The 18089-nt window shown below is 40.0% G+C and overlaps 1 pseudogene; it reads right to left on the bottom strand.

Annotated features, from left to right (window-relative positions):
* Positions 6189-8072, bottom strand: LOC100738782 (annotated as a pseudogene).

The raw sequence follows: 18089 nt of genomic DNA, 5'->3' as shown, positions 1-18089 counted from the left end.
ATCAACTGGACTGTCAACCTCATCTTACTGCTTCTAAGAGGTGATGTGACACTGTAAGAAAATGCTTGATTGGTATGCTTTGCTGAGATTTTGGTCATGAAGTAGAACAAGACCTGTTTTTATTATTTTATCTGGATAGCCTAGGAGTAGCTTTCCTCCACAAATTTATATTGACTTCAGAGACCTCATGCACTTGAATTCATCAAATAGTCCATTTGATGTCTTTTCCATGTTTCTAACTCAAGTGTTTCTCTATGGATCCCAAGCCATAGTAAACAGTCCTTATTCTGCAGATAAATTTAAAGCTAGTCCTGCTGCCTGCCGTTTGTAATACATATGTGCCCATTTGTGTTGACCACATCTAACAGGGAAAAGGAATCATAATAAGATCAGCTCTCTCTCCTGGAGCACTTACCTTGCACTAGGCACAACAACCCTGTGAGGTAAGTACTATTATTACCAAATCAGAGATAGGAAAACCAGTCTTCAAAGCTATCAAATAATTTCTCCAAAGTTACACAAAGTGGCAAAGTCAGGATTCAATCCCAGTTACACATTCAAAACCTAATCTCTGGCCACAATGCAATTGCAGGTGAAGTGTCTTAGTTGTTAACTGTTCTGATTGCTTGCTCATTTCAAATGTCTCTCAGTAGCATACGTGTTTGGACCTTGTCATGTGGAAGTTTTAAATTAGAACTGGGTTTGAATCTTGGGTCTCTACTACCTAGTCCTACAACTTTGGTCAAAATACTACAACTCTACAAGCCATAATTTTTTCTTCTGTAATTGATATAATAATACCTATCTCATACCACCGGGGTGAGAATTGTCAGACCATTACGATAAAGAACTGAGCATAGTGCCTGGAATAAGCTCCATGAAAGGCAATGCTTATGATTACTATTCTCCACCCCGGTCCCTCAGCACCATCAGTTCCTCCCTTGTCATAGCAGTATACTTCATTACATCCTTACTCACTCGATGAAATTTCCCTGAAGGGAGAAACTGTATTATTAACCAGTTTTCCCAAGCAGCCAACCTACTGTCTGTATTGTACATTCTGATATAATTCCCCCCCCAACCCCAGCTGACATAGAACACTTGTGAGATGAAGACTCTACATTTATTTGGCCAGAATTTCAGGCTATACCCACCACTCAAAGCATTTGTTGGCTTATCAGGCTTTTAGATAATGGTTAAACACTGATGCCTCTAAACAGTTCCTCCTGGCAGAATGTTCCTGACCAGTTATAGCCCCTGAACCACAGCACAGAAAGATATGCCTCCCTAGGGGGTACGACAATTTCTATGCCAGGATATCCTCAATCAGAGCAGCTATGGAAAATGAGAAGTACACCGAGATTGCAGAGGTCAGACAATCCTGGCTATAGCATCGTGAGCTGAATTTGCAAAGCTTGAATGACATCAGCCTAAAATCTCATCTTGGAAAAAGAAGGTCAAAGCATATAGCTTGTCAAGAAAAATAAGCCACCTTGCTCTTTCAGAAACAGCAACAGAGGTTTTATTAAGCACATTAGATAATTTTTAAGGTCTCTTCTAGGGAATATAAATATAAATGCTAGTAAATGAATATGTAGCCTAGAGAAATTCGTATGTCTTTTGATGAGTAAAAACTATTCAGAAAAATAATTTTTACTGGAAATCAGTCAGTAAACGAAAATATTTCATTCTAAAAGTGAAAGAGAATTCTAATCAATCATATGCTGGTAAAGAATTTAGTGATTTAAGTAACACTAAGTAAAAATGTTTACTTCTCAAAGATGTCTCCTATGACATGATTTTTTAAGGCCTGATTTGGTAAACATTCTGACCTTATACAAATTGATATTTTACAGAGTGTGTGTTGTCCAGAGGTATTTTATAAGAAAATAAAGTTTTGTTGTTGTTGTTGTTCATGCAGTGATGAGAGGAATGATTTAATGAACTATGATTAAAGAGTTAATATTTAAAAGTGGTTATCTGAGGGAGTTTCCTTGTAGCGCAGCAGGTTAAAAATTTTAAAAAAATGGTTATCTTATAATTATTTCTAAGTTTAGTGGGGGTTTTTTTGTTTGTTTTTTTTTGCTTTTTTTGCCACACCTGTGGCATGCAGAAGTTCCAGGGCTAGGGATTGAACTTGCACCACAGCAGCAACCCAACCTGCTACAGTGATGACAGAATCTTAATCCACTAGGGAACTTTTCTAAGTTTCTTAAAGATGAGAAGACTTGTGGCAGACAGACTCTAAGGTGGCCCCTAGTGATCCCACCTCTTGATATTCGTGTTCTTATATACTCCTGTCCCTTTGTGTGTTGAATTTGTGACTTGCTTTTAATCAATACAATATGACAAAGGTGACAGAATGTCACTTCTTTAATTATGTTATGTAAGATTATAACTTCTATCTTGCTAGTGAGCTCTTTTCCTTGCTAGTTTTAATGAAGCCAGCTGCTATGTTGTGAGCAGCCCCACAGAGCTACAAGGATCTGAGGTCTGTATCCAGTCAACATCTTGGAAACAAATGGGGCTCCAGTCCAAAGCCCAAGAGGAATTAGCTGAATCTTGCCAGCAACTCCATAAGTGAGATTGGAAGTGCATCCTTCCCCAGTTAAGTTTCAGATGAGACTCCAGCCCTGACCAATATCTTGAATGCAGCCTCATGAGAAATCCAAAAGCAGAGGAAGCAGCTAAACTGTGCCAGGGTTTTGGACTCACAGAAATTGTGAGACAATAAATGAATGTCTGTCATTTTGAGTTGCTAAGTTTGTGGTAATATCATACAACACTAAATTAATAACAGTAATTACATGCAATTGCCACTCAGTAAGTATCCATTACCTACCAAATACTCTGCTATGTGATATTATAGCTAACTGGCTAGCTACATGGTAGGTGGGTAGGTAAGGAGATATATCGATAGATGAATTTTTTTTTTTTTGCTTTTTTTTAGGGCCGCACCCACGGCATATGGAGGTTCCCAGGCTAGTTGGAGCTACAGCTGCTGGCCTATGCCAAATCTGAGCCGTCTCTGTGACCTATACCATAGCTCATGGCAACACGGGATCCTTAACCCACTGAGCAAGGCCAGGGATCGAACCCGCAACTTCATGGTTCCTGGTTGGATTCGTTTCTGCTGTGCCATAACAGGAACTCCAAAAGATTAATTCTTGCTAATCCTTCAATAACCCTACATGCCAGATACTATTATTATTCCCATATGGATGAAAAACATAGGGCACAGAAGATTTTGTTTCTTATCTAAGGTTGCAAAACTGTTTATGTTCAAAGTCCATACAGATGATCTCTTCTCTAGGCTATATTAGTCAATATCTAGCATTAAAAGAATGAACTGAATTAAAAAGTAATGTAGAAGAGAAAGAACTAATGACTAAGTTGGAACAAATCTATGAATTCTGTAATCAGGTAAAATTATAGCTATCAATTCTCCTGTGCAGAATCTAAGTTTCCCTCCTATATGTGTTAGATTGAGTTCAGCTTAATTTGCTTTGTATGTCAACCAAAATAGTATTTATGAGAGTAATAAAAATGAAATCAGTAAACCAGCCAGTGATTTAAAATATGATTGGTTTGGTGTGATATGGACACTTTCTAGTTATACTTTTATACCAACACCCCCACCTCTCATCCCATTTTACCTATCTATACCTCTATCTGAATTTTTATTCTATTATTCATAAAGAAGCAATGTTCCTCTCACCATACATGGGCCTATGACAAAGAAAAAACGTAAGAGAGCTAGAAGGTAGGTCAGTAGAAAATACAGACTGAAACATGGAGCAAAGAGAAAGTAGAGAAATGATCATAAGAGATACAAGGAAAATAAAAAGAAATGAGCAAGAAGAGAGGAGAAATAACATTTACAGAATTAGCAGAGAAATTTCCAAGCCTAATGGATTGCATCAAACCACAGTTTCAAGCAGCACTCTGAACCCCAAGCAGGATAAATAACAAAATCACAGCTTGTTACATCTTAATAACACTGCTAAAAACCATAGATACAGAAAAGAACCTAAACAGATATAGAAAAAATAATGACCATCAATGGAAGAACAATAAGATGGACAGTTAATCCCTTAACAAGAATGAAAAGCCAGGAAAAAATGGAGCTACATTTCTATGCAGGCATACTTTGCTCTATTGTGCTTTGTTTTTTTGTGCTTTGTAGATATTGCATCTTTTACAAATTGAAGTTTTTTGGCAACCCTGTGTCAAGCAAATCTATTGGTGCTATGTTTCCAATGACATTTGCTGACTTAACGTCTCTGTGTCACATTTCTGTAATCCTCACAATATTTTAAACAGTTTCATTATTATTATATTAGTTATGGTGATTTGTGATCAGTGACTTTAATGTTATTATCATAATTGCTTTCGGTCGCCATGAACAGCACCCAGAGAAGACAGTGTACTTATTTGATAAACATTGTGTCCTGGCTGCTCCACCAACCAGCCATTCTCCCAGCTCTCTCCCTCTCCTCAGGCCTCCCTTCCCATTCCCTGAGACACAATATTGAAAATAGAATTAATAATCCTGCAATGATCATCTAAATGTTCAAGAGAATGGAAGAGTCGATCAGAGGCAAACTTCACTGTCTATTTTAAGACATTGCCACAATGACCCCAACCTTCAGAAACCACCATCCTGGTCAGTCAGAAGCCATCAGCATTGAGGCAAGACCCTCCATCAGGAAAAAGATTATGACTCGCTGACAGCTCGAATAATGGTGAGCATTTTTTTTTAGCAATAAACTGTTTTCCTTAATTAAGGTAAGTATGTTTTGTTGTTGTTGTTGTTGTTTTGACATAAAGCTATTGCACACTTCATGGACCACAGAATAGTGTAAACATAACTTTTACATGCACTGGGAAACCAAAAGTGTGTGAGTTGCTATATTGTGATATTTGTTTTGTTACAGTGGTCTGGAACCGAATCTGTGATATCTCAGAGATATGCTTGTATTGCCAATGAAAATAACCACCAACTTGGAATTATTCAATAGTTAGCATGTCCTTCAAAAGTTAAGATCAATTAAAAGCATATGCACACTAAAAACTGAGAAGATTCAATGCCAACAGATCCACATAAAAGAATAAAAGGAGCTTTTCGAGAAAAAAGAAAATCATCTCAGTATGAAATAAGAGAGGAAATCCTGAAAAAACAATGGAAAATTCATGTAACTTTAAATACTTATTTACCATACAAAGTCAATAATAAACTCTTATGGGGTTTAAAATAGAATGAAAATACATGAAAATAAGAGCACAGATAATTGAAACAGGTAAACATGTAAAAAATGTTCATAGCAACATTGTTTGCAATAACAAAAAAAAGGGAAACAACTCAATGCTTAATAACAAGATAATGGGCAATGGTAATCATGCTGAGATCACATGATGACTCAACATATAAGTGATAAAGTGAATAAGCTACAGATTTACAGATTTGCATAAATCCTAGAATCATAAGTTTGGCTGGAAAAAAGATGACAACTACATACAGTGTGACATCATTGTTAGTTCGAAACCTTTGCATGTTTGACCATATAACTTGTGTTCCCTAAAATAAAACAAGTTTCAAGAAAGATCAACAAATAAACTTGAAAGTGTGTACTGCTTAAAGACTCATAGTATTTTGAACACATTTCTAAACATCTATGTTTTAAGGAATAATTGGCCTAAATGTTTTTTAACAAAGAGGCTTTGTTTATCCAAAAGCAGTTCATTTTACTCATTATATGCTTTATTTTTTTAAATGTGCACAATTTTGATTCAGAGACACTGGATCCTCAGAATGGTTTAAGCAGGAAATGAAAACAAATTTTGGAGGTAGAAGGGAATAGATGAAACAGCTTCAAAAGTACAGAAAAGTAAGGCAAAATGAAATAATAAGTAAATAATAGTAATAAATGAAAAGAAATTTAAAAACAAAAACATAATAAAAATAAAAATAAACATAAATCCATATGAATATAAAAAAGAAATAATAACATAAAAGCGAAAATGAAAATAAACATAAAAAGAAAGAAAAGTTAAAATGAAGTTAAAATAGTAATACTGAGTGTTTCAACTAAGAAGCTTCATCCTTCTAGAATCTTAGAGCAAGTAATTTGGAATTTTAAATAAATAAGTTTATATTCATTTATTCTGGTCATAACACTGTTTTAGTGCTATGACTCTGCTTGCTGTTGGTCATAATTATTTACCAACATTTTAATGTGGACCAGCTTGTTGTAAAGATACAGGCATCTACATTTTTCTGCAGAATAAGTGGGGTTCTTCTCTTTCATCTTCTGATATTCTAGTGTGATTTCCTTATTAATATCCTGATATTCTTTTGAGTCTGGGGAAAATTGCTTCCTTTTGGAACTTAGGTAAACAAATATGCTGGATAAAGTCAACATCTTGTTGTACAAGACGTTATATTCCTCAAAGTCCTCTCTAAATTCCTGCTCATAACGCTGACGTTGCTGAGAGGAAGCTATAGTGACGTAGTTAGTCAAATAATCTGGAATCTCAGATGCTGAACTAGTCTTCCCAGAGGAGGCACAAACCCCTTTCACTTCTTCACTTGAATTTGGTTTTGCACCTCCACGCTGTCTTTCACGATGGGTCTTCTCTTTCTCCATAGTCTTAGTATCGTCATCTTGATTCTTGGCTTTATGTTCCATAAATTTGTACTTGGACCCACCACACGGCAAATTCTTTTTCTCCACAAACTTCGGATATTTCATTTGAATTGAAGTCGATGGTAATGTTTCCAAAGAAGTATATTCCCCTTGCTGGCGCTTAGAGAATCTACTGTTTCCATTGTCAACGTATGGATCTTGAGTCTCAGGTCTCTCCAGGAAACTGTAGGAACTGCAGTTGGAATATGCAGGCTGAGAGGGATTTGAAATCAGAAAGCGGGTTGTGGGCAATGGCGGAGGGATGGGCTTGGCAGCAGCTTCAGAGGCTGGTGGGTGACCCAGCACAGATGCTGCACTGGTGTTACTCAAAAGACCATTTGATGTTGACTTTACTTTAGCTGTCAGGTGAGATATTCTAACTTTTTTACTCTTGAAACAATTAATAACAGCTGAATTGAAAAGCTCTCCCTGAGAAGATGATGTTTCATTTTTACTAAAACCTGTAGAAGATTCTCGGTGACTGGTGCCAGTAGCATTCTGAAATGGATCTCCTTTTCTGGAAAGCACCAACTCCAGTGACTGCCTCTCTAGGTCACTGTAGCCAGGCCAGTCTCTTTGGAGCTCTTGAAAAACATAATCCTTCAAGGTATATGAATAATCCTGAGTATTCAGATTGGCTACTTGCTCCAGAATTTTTCCAAGGGAGTTCCTGTCATTTTGGGAGATGCCATCTTTCTGAAGTCGAAGAAGCAGCTCAGGTTTCTTGTAGTTCTTCAGAGCCAATAAGTGAATCACCCTGTCCCTATATGGCCGCATATGGACACTGTTGGCCACGCGTGATTTTCGGATTGTATATGCAGGGTTAATGGGAGCTGTTCTTTTTCTCTCAGGCACTGGATCTGGAATGACTTGAGGTGCTTTCCGAATTAGAGCTCTTTTCCCTAGATATGGTTTTCTCATATTTTTCCATTTGTTGCAGGAGTCCTTCTCTGCCTGGGCCTTGCTGACTTGTGTCATCAGATTTGACTTGGTTGTCACATCCCCCATCATGCTATCTTGCATTGAGTGTGAGCAACTGGGCTGTGAGGGCCTGTAGCTTGAGATGGTTTGTTGCGTCAGGTCTCGATGGTTGTCTTTATTCACATCTGACAACAGAAATGTAAAGTCGTCTACCTCAGTGGGCGAATTGTCTGGGGAGATTGTGATAAACTCCTGGAATCCTTGGAACTGAAGAGAAGTTTCAGGGGTAACTGTGTTCTTGGGGTTTCCATAAGAGTCCATTGCCTGAATGGATGGCCTGGTAAGCTGCCTGGGCAGCACAAAGCCATGGTCCTGCCTTGGCTCTATGGTGTCTACCTCCTCTCTGGCCACCACTCCTTCCTGGTGGACCACTTTCCCCACTGCTCTGTCTATAGCAGCTGCCATATAGTCATATCTGAAAGATCAAGGTTTAGACAGTAAAATACTTTAGAAAGGAAAGCCTTTCCTTGGCAAAAATTGAATCTCTTATCACTATTGTTTATAAAGCTATAATTCTTTTTTATTTTGTCTTTTTAGGGCTGTACCTGTGGCATATGTAAGTTCCCGGGCTAGGGGCTGAATCAGAGCTGCTGTCCTATGCCACAGACACAGCAAGATAGGATCCAAGCCACATCTGCAATCTATACCACAGCTCATGGCACCATTGGATCCTTAACCTACTAAGCTAGGCCAGGGATTGAACCCATGTCCTCATGGATACTAGCTGGGTTTGTTTCCTCTGAGCCACAATGGGAACTCCTAAAGATATAATTCTAAAAGATTTTTCCCCAATGTAACAAAGGCAAGAAGTGCCTGGTTGAGATAGAACTTGGGGAGGTAAAGTTGGTTGTAAAGGTTGAATCTCTTTCCACCATGATCTTCCTTTTCACATTTTTAGCTTCTCTTTAGAAGGAACTGTTAACCCTCAGTGCAAAGTGCTAAATTACTCTTTGAGCTCAATGCATAATCTCCTCCCAGTAAATCCAGCATCAAGTAGAGGTACTTAGTGGGGGGATTAACAGGTGCCTTGAGTGTATGGAAACTAGAGAGGAAGGCTTCCACATAGCATGGTCAGCATTAATTTCTCCTTACATTTACTCCGACATGAAAGTGGGTTATTGAGTCCTTGGGATTGGAGCCTGGTCTATCAACAGGGGATCTCACTGGATAGCTAGTAAAATTATTCTGTTTTAACAGTGGGTAAAAGCCAACATTTCACACGTTCCCACTTCTCTTCCTCAACTTTCTAACCATAACCAATGAGTGGGAGGAATTTTCAACTCCTTTTAGATTTCCACTTATGCCCATTATTCTGCATCTTTGCATTCATCCTTAAGAGGGTCCTTAGCAAATCACAGGATTATCCAGGTAAAATTGCCGGTGCTGAAAGAAATCTTATAGCTAGGCATGCTAGAGATATACAATTAAATCACAGAATGTACACAGATTTTGAGAGATTCCAGCCAGTAACAACCAGTTTCACCCCAAAAGACATTAGGCACAATCCTCCCTCCTTAGCCTCTTCACATTCCTAGTCCAACTTATTCTCAGATTTGCCTACCTTTCCCGAAGGCAGCACCTTTCACCTTTTCACACAACTAGAAAAGCTCAGCATCATTTCTACTACTCTCTCAAACACGCTGCTCATTCATTTTCCTCCAAAGCAACCAGTCAGCTACCAAATATGTCATTCATCCAATAGAGTTTTCGAATACCTATCACGTGCCAAACAGTATTCTAGATACTTAGGAATATTGCAATGAGCAAAACAGAAACAAAAGTCCTTGCTCTCATAATGCCTACCTTCTTGTCAAGTTTTTCTGCATAACATTTCAAATCCACCCCTTCCTCTCCCATACCACAATCATTATGCCAATTTAGGCCCAAAGCATCTTAGCCAATATTATATACTTTCTTCCCAGCTTGATTTCTTGCCTCCAGTCTTTTCTTCTTCTATATCATCTTTCAAATGATCAACCATGATTCCAATCAATTTTACTTTAAAACAAGCCATAGCTCCTGTTACTTAAAGAATAAAATTAGGAGTTCCTGTTGTGGCTCAGCAGAAATGAATCTGACTAGTATCCATAAGGACGCAGGTTTGATCCCTGGCCTCGCTAGGTGGATTAAGGATCCAGCATTGCTGTCAGCTGTGGTGTAGGTCACAGAGGTGGCTCAGATCCCACATTGCTGTGGCTATGGCATCGGCTGGTGGCTACAGCTCCAATTCAACCCCTAGCCAGGGAACTTCCATATCCCATAGTTGCTGCTCTAAAAAGCAAAATAAATAAATAAATAAATAAATAAAATTAATGAAAAGGTACTCATCATCGCTTATCATCAGGGAAATGAAAATCAAAACCACATTGAGGTATCACCTCACACCTGTTAGAATAGCTACCATCTAAGAGATAAGAGGGAGAGGTGGAGCAAGAGGCAGAGGAGTAAGAGGTCATGCTAACCTTCTCCCACAAACACATCAAAAAAACACATCTACATGTAAAACAGCTTACACAGAACATCAACTGAATGCTGGCAGAACTTAAACCTCCAAAAAGGGCAAGAAACTCTTGACATAACTGTGTAGAACAAAAGAAAAAGAGAGAGAGAGAGAAAAGGAATCAGGATGGGACTAGCATTCCCAAGAGGGAGCAGTGAAGGAGAAAAGGAACCCAAATCCTGGGAAGCCACCTAACTGATGGAAAGATCAGCTGAGTCGGCAGGACCTCAAAGTCTCTGAGAAAAGTGCAGCAGCCAGACTGAGAACAGTAAAGCAGAGTGAGAGCCACACAAATCATCTGAACCACTGGCCCAGACAGCACAGCCTGAGATGCTCAGGTGGGGGCTGGGCACTGAGACTCAGGCTCCGGAGGTCAGTCCCAGGGAGAGGACTGGGGCAGGCTGTGTGGGGACAGCCTGAGGGGCTAAGGAGCAATGTGCCATGGGCGGGGGAGTGGTACACCACAGGCTGAGGAGGGGAACAGGAGAGGTCCGGACCTGCAGGAGAGACAAGGAAAGGTTGCTATGGAGGGGAGAGGAGGAGGGGCGGACGCGGATGCCATAGGAAACTCCCTACACCGGAGCCTGCATGCCCCTGCAGGCTCTCAGAGGGTGGGGTGGCTCTGGTGCAGGCTATGGGCGGCAAGAAGCCTCTTGCTTGTTTAGGGGAGGCAAGAAGCCTCTTGCTTGTTTAGGTCGCACTTAGCTCCCTGATGCCTTTAGCCCACACAAGATGTGCCTGGCCTCTGGTAACCTGCCCAGGGAGTGCCCAGTCTCCCCTAAACAAGCAAGAGGCTTCTTGTCGCCCTCTTGCATGATCTACAGATGGCATGGACAGACCATGGTGGTCATCTCAGAGGCCAGACAGAGGTGTGGCTTGCCACCACTGGGGGCCTGTGAGTGGGCTCCATCTGTGACCCCAGTCACCTCAGGGGTTGGCAAAAAAGGAAAAAAGAGGGCACTGCAACCAAGCACCATATGCTGTCACTCTCACCCTCCCTGGGAACACACCCACCCTGCAGCTGCCACTGCCAAACGCTCTGGGCAGTGCCCAGACACTTGGTCACCACCACAGTTATCCATGATGTTGGTCTCGCTCCCTTGGGAGCACACCCACCCTGCCGCCACCACTGCCAAACACTCTGGGCAGTGCCCAGACACTTGGTCACTGTCCCTTCCCAGGAACCTGCAACTAGGAGCAGCTTGTGCGGCACCTCCTGTGGGGTCTAAGCAGGGCAGTCTACAGGTGGTGGGGGCAAACCACCACAGTTATCATTGACTCTAGAGATGGTCATGGCCTGCTTCCACTGAACAGGCACCACGTGTGGTTCCAATCACCTCAGAGGAGGGCACTGCAATCGAACACAAGCTGGTTTGCTCTCACTCCCCTTGGAACTCATGCGCCCTGCTGCTGCTACTGCCAAATTCTGTGGTCACCTTGCAGATCTGCCTAGAGCTCATCACCACTTCCCAGGGCCCTGCAACTAGGAGTAGCCAGTGCCACCTTCCTGCAGATCCTTGCTGCTGGTGAGAGCCCAATGACCAGGCACTGACTGCTGGCTCTACCCATTGCCTCCTTCTCCCTGAAAACACACTGAGCATCCTGGAAACAAAGGCCTGCTCACACCAAAGAAAGAGACAGCAAATACCCAAACTCCCACACCAAAAATAAGTAGTAACCCCCCCAAAAAATACAAAGAGGTGCTCTTGCATAGAAGTAGCCTTACAGGACTACAGTTTGGCTTCCCTGAACTCACAGAAAAAGGAAAACACAAGCAAGATGAATAAGCTCAGAAACGATCCCCAGTTAAAGGAACAGGAGAATTCATCTAAAGCAGACAACAATGAAACAGACCTCTGCAGTCTGACAGACATTGAGTTCAAAAGGCAGATAGTGAAAACACTGAAGGAATTGAATTGAGAGATGAACAGTAAAGCAGATTCCTCTAGAAAGGAACTAGAAAATATAAGGAAGAGCCAATGAAAACTAGAACATTCATTGGCAGAGATACAAACTGAGCAAAAGGCAATGAAGAGCAGAATGAATAATGCAGACGAACAAATCAGTGACATGGAAGATAAAATAATGGAAATCAGGACAGCAGACAGAAAACCAAATGAAAAAACACTAAAGCAATGTAAGAGACCTATGGGATAATATAAAGCTGGTCAATCTATGCATACTACGAATTCCAGAAGGAAAAGAAAAAGAAAAGGGGATTGAAAATATATTTGAATAAGCATGGCTGAAAACTTTCCACATCTAAAGGATGCTGATATAAAGATACAGGAAGTACAGAGGTCCCAAACAAGCCAAACCCAAACTGGCCCACACCAAGACATACTGTAATAAAAATGGCAAAATTTAAAGATAAAGAGAGGATTCTAAAGGCAGCAAGAGAAAAGCAAAGCATTAAGTATAAGGAAACCCACATAAGGCTACCAGATGATTTCTCTACGGAAACACTACAGGCCAGAAGGGGGTGGCAAGATATATTTAAAGTGCGGAAAGGAAAAAATGTGCAACCTAGAATAACTCTATCCAGCAAGAATATCACTTAAAATAGAAGGGGAAATGAAGAATTCCTTCAACAAACAGAGGCTAAAAGAGTACAGCAATGCGAAACCCATTCTAAAAGAAATACTGAAAGGGCTTCTCTAAATTAAAAAAAAAAAAAAAACAGAAGAAGAATTAGGATGGAGGAAACCACAATTGGAAAGCAATCACTTAAATAACCCAGCATACAGATCTAAACATGAGGATGGTAAAAAAAAAAAAAAAGACATCAAAATCCTACAGTGTGGGGAAGGAAAGTAAGAAAATATAGATTCTTCTTTTTATTTTAATGGTATGTTTGAGCCTATAAAACTATCAGGCTAAAGCAAGCAGATATAGGAAGAGGTTAACATAATTAAAAAACAGGGCAACCACAATTCAAAACCAAATATTACATTCACAAAAACTGAAAAGTACTCAAGCACAACATACATGGAAACCATCCAACCTAAAAAAGAAAAGAAGAAAAGAGAAACATAGAATCAACTGGAAAACAAGGTTTAAAATGGCAATAAATACATATCTATCAATAATCACCTTGAATGCTCGAATCAAAAGACGCAGAGCGGCAGACTGGATAAAACAACAACAACAACCTTCAATCTGCTGCCTACAAGAAACTCGCCTTAGGGCAAAGGACACATATAGATTGAAAGCGAGGAGATGGTAAAAGATGTTTCATGTCAATGGACCAGACAGGAAAGCAGGAGTTGCAATACTCATATCAGACAAAAGAGACTTTAAAACGAAGGCCATAAAGACAAAGAAGGACACGATTTAATGGTTAAAGGATCCACTCAAGAAGAGGATATTACAATCGTCAATATATATGCCCCTCATATAGGAGCACCCAGATACCTCCAACAAATACTAATGGACATAAAAAGAGAAACTGATGGGAATACGATCATAGTAGGAGACTTTAACACCCCACTCACATCAATGGACAGATCCTCTAGACAGAAAATCAATAAGGCAACAGAGATCCTAAAGGAAACAATAGAAGAGTTAGACTTCATTGACATTTTCAGGACATTACATCCAAAAAGCTCAGAATATACATTCTTGTCAAGTGCACATGGAACATTCTCAAGAATTGGTCACATCCTGGGGCACAAAGCCAACCTCAACAAATTGCAGAGTGTGGAAATTTCAAAAGGTTGAAGAAGAAGGCACAGTCCCAAAGACATTCTATGACACCACCATCACCCTCATTCCAAAACCAGACAAAGATACCACCAGAAAAGAAAACTATAGGCCAATATCTTTGATGAATACAGACACAAAAATTCTCAACGAACTTTTACCCAGCCAAATCCAACAACATATAAAAAAGATCGTACACCACGACCAGGCGGGATTCAACCCAGGTGCCCAAGGATGGTTCAACATATGTAAATCAATCAACGTCATACACCACATTAACAGAAGAAAGGTCAAACACCACATGATCATCTCAACAGACGCAGAGAAAGCATTTGACAAAGTCCAACATCCATTCATGATCAAAACCCTTACCAAAGTGGGTACAGAGGGAACATACCTTAACATAGTCAAAGCCATTTATGACAAACCCACAGCAAATACAATACTCAGTGGAGAAAAGCTGAAAGCCTTCCCACTAAAATCTGGAGCAAGACACGGATGCCCACTCTCACCACTGTTTTTCAACGTAGTCCGGGAAGTCCTAGCCACAGCAATCAGACAAACAAAAGAAATGCAAGGCATCCAACTAGGAAGAGAAGAGGTAAAACTGTCACTGCATGCAGATGACATGATGCTATATATAGAAAACCCCAAGGACTCAACCCAAAACCTACTTGAACTGATCAACAAATTCAGCAGAGTAGCAAGGGATGAGATTCACATTCAGAAATCAGTCGCATTTCTGTATGCTAACAATGAAATATTAGAAAAGGAGTACAAAAATACAATACCTTTTAAAATTGCACCCCCAAAAATCAAATTCCTGGGAATACACCTGACCAAGCAGGTGAAAGACTTATATGCCGAGAACCATAAAACATTCATCAAGGAAATGAAAGAAGATGGAAAGAACTTCCGGGTTGGAAAATTAATATTGTAAAAATGGCCATCCTACCCAAAGCAATCTACAGAGTCAATGCAATTCCTATCAAACTACCCAGGACATTTTTCACAGAACTAGAGCAAACAATCCAAAAATGTATATGGACCCACAAAAGACCCAGAATCGCCAAAGCAATCCTGAGGAACAAAAACCAAGCAGGAGGCAAAACTCTCCCAGACTGCAGGCAATCTTACAAAGCCACAGCCATCAAGCCAGTGTGGTCCTGGTACCAAAACAGACATACAGACCAATGGAACAGATTAGAGAACCCAGAAATAAACCCAGACACCTGTGGTCAATTAATCTTTGATAAAGGAGGCAAGAACCTAAAATGGGGAAAAGACAGTCTTTTCAGCAGGTGTTGCTGGGAAACCTGGACAGCGGCATGCAAATCAATGAAACTACAACACCCCCTCACACCACGCACGAAGATAAACTCAAAATGGCCAAAAGACTTAAATATAAGACGAGACACCATCCAACGCCTGGAAGAGAACATAGGCAAAACATTCTCTGACATCCAACCTTACAAATGTGTTCCCAGGTCAGTCTCCCAAAGCAACAGAAGTAACAGCAAAAATAAACCCATGGGACCTAATCAAACGGACAAGCGTTTGCACAGCAAAGGAAACCAAAGAGAAACCAAAAAGACAACTTACAGAATGGGAGAAAATAGTGTCAAATGATGCAGCTGACAAGGGCTTAATCTCTAAAATGTACAAGCAACTTATACAACTCAACAGCAAAAAAGCCAACAACCCAATGGAAAAACGGGCAAAAGACCTGAATAGACAGTTCTCCGAGGAAGATATACAGATGGCCAACAAGCACATGAAACGATGCTCAACGTCCCTGGATGTTAGAGAAATGCAAATCAAAACTACCATGAGATACCTCCTCATGCCAGTCAGAATGGCCGTCATTAATAAGTCCACAGATAGCAAATGCTGGAGAGGGTGTGGAGAAAAGGGAACCCTCCTGCACTGTTGGTGGGAGTGTAAGCTGGTACAACCACTCTGGAGGACAGTATGGAAGTACCTTAGAAAACTATACATAGAGCTTCCATATGACCCAGCAATCCCACTCTTGGGCATATATCAGGACGGAACTTTCCTTGAAAAAGGCACATGCACCTGCAGGTTCATTGCAGCACTATTCACAATAGCCAAGACATGGAAACAACCCAAATGTCCACTGAGAGATGATTGCATTAGGAAGAAGTGGTATGTATACACAATGGAATACTACTCAGCCATTAAAAAGAACAAAATAATGCCATTTGCAGCACCATGGATGGAACGAGAGACTCTCATCTGGAATCTAATATATGGTAGAAAGGAACCTTTCCACAGAAAAGAAAATCATGGACTTGGAGAATAGACCTATAGGTTGCCAAGGGGGAGGGGGAGGGACTGGGAGCTTGGGGTTAATAGATGCAAACTATTGCTTTTGGTGTGGATTAGAAATGAGATCCTGCTGTGTATCACTGGGAAATGTATCTAGTCACTTATGATGGAGCATGATAATGTGAGAAAATAAAATGTGTACATGTATGTGTAACTGGGTCACCATGCTCTACAGTAGGAAAAAATTGTATTGGGGAATTAACAATAAAAAAAATTTTAAATAAAATAAAAATAAAAGATAAAAGATAGCAAGTGTTGGTGAAGGGTGTGGAAAAAGGAACACTCAACTCATGAGCTATTGGTGGGACCATAAATTGGTGCAGTGACAACAGAAGTCAGTATGGAGTCTCCTAAATTAATTAAAAATAGAACTCCCAAAGGATCCAACAATCATACTTCTGAGTATACATCCAAAGGAAATTAAAATGGGATCTCAGAGAGATATCTCTATGCCCACATTCACTTCAGCATTATTTCCAATAGCAAAGATGGAAACAACTTAAGTGTCCATTACTATTTACAGAAACAGAAACTAGAATGGTGGGTACCAAGGGGTTGGGAATGGGGGGGAAAGGGAGATGTTGGTCAAAGAATACAAATTACTAGTTATAAGATGAATTGTTCTCAAGATCTAATGTGAGGCATAGTGATTATTATTAATAATACTGTATTATGTAATTGAAACTTGCTAATGAGTAGATTTTAAATGTTCTTACCACACAAAAAGAAATGGTAATTAGGTGACATGATGTAGGTGTTAGCTAATATTATATGGTGGCAATTTTTTTGCAGTACATCAGTGTATCAAGTTAACGTCATATGTATAATTTTTTTTTTTTTTTTGCTTTTTAGGGCCACACCCACAGCAAATGTAAGTTCCCAGGCTAGGGGTCAAATCGGAGCTACAGCCTCTGGCCAATGCACAGCCACAGCAACACAGGATCCAAGCCGCAAGCGTGACCTACACCACAACTCACAGAAACCCCAGATCGCTGACCCACTGAGTAAGGCAAGGGATTGAACCCCCATCCTCATGGATACTAGTTGGGTTCATTTCCACTGCATCATGATGGGAACTCCCATAAGATTTAAACAATGTTATATGTCAATTATGTCTTAGCAAAGCTGAGGGGAAAAAAAAGAGAAAAAATTTAAAACTCTTTGATGTGGCTTACAAGACTATTCTTATTCTGTCTCCAAACTACCCCAAATTTTGTGCTCTGTATCTAAATGCTACATTGATCTGTTTACTATTCTCTGAGTATTGCTCCCAAGCGAATTCCTTTCAGGCTTTCACTTGATATTCTTTCTGCCCACTAATACTTTCCCCAGATCTTTGCTTGTATGGCTCCTTTACTATAGAGTCTTTACATGGCCACTCTGTCTAAAATAGTGACCTATACACACACCCATTCCAGTGCTCTCTTTTAACTACATTGTTTTATTTTTCCTTATAGAATATTTACTGTCCCAAATTATACTACATATTCATTGAATGTGAGTCACACTCACCAGAATACGAGGTTAATGAGGGCTGGGGTTTTGTAGGGTATTTTCATTGCTGTTTCCAGTGCCTGGCACACTCAATACATATTTGTTGAGAAAATGAATGAATCCGTGTTCTCTACTTTCAAATCACTCATACTGGGTTCATCCCATTAAATTTTTACTCAACCTTTAGAAGTCTTGCTCAAATATCACATCATATAAGATCTTCCTCTATTCAAAACTAACACTGCCCTTCATTATAACCCCAGAGCACACTGGATTACCTCTATGAAAACCACCACACATTGCATCATATATTACTTATGTGTCTGTCTCCTCCACTAGACTCTTACTCCATATATGTGGCAACCACATTCTATGCA

This window comes from Sus scrofa, chromosome X (genome assembly GCF_000003025.6).
Source record: "Sus scrofa isolate TJ Tabasco breed Duroc chromosome X, Sscrofa11.1, whole genome shotgun sequence".
NCBI lineage: Eukaryota > Metazoa > Chordata > Mammalia > Artiodactyla > Suidae > Sus > Sus scrofa.
This window is presented reverse-complemented; position numbering and strand designations above follow the sequence as displayed.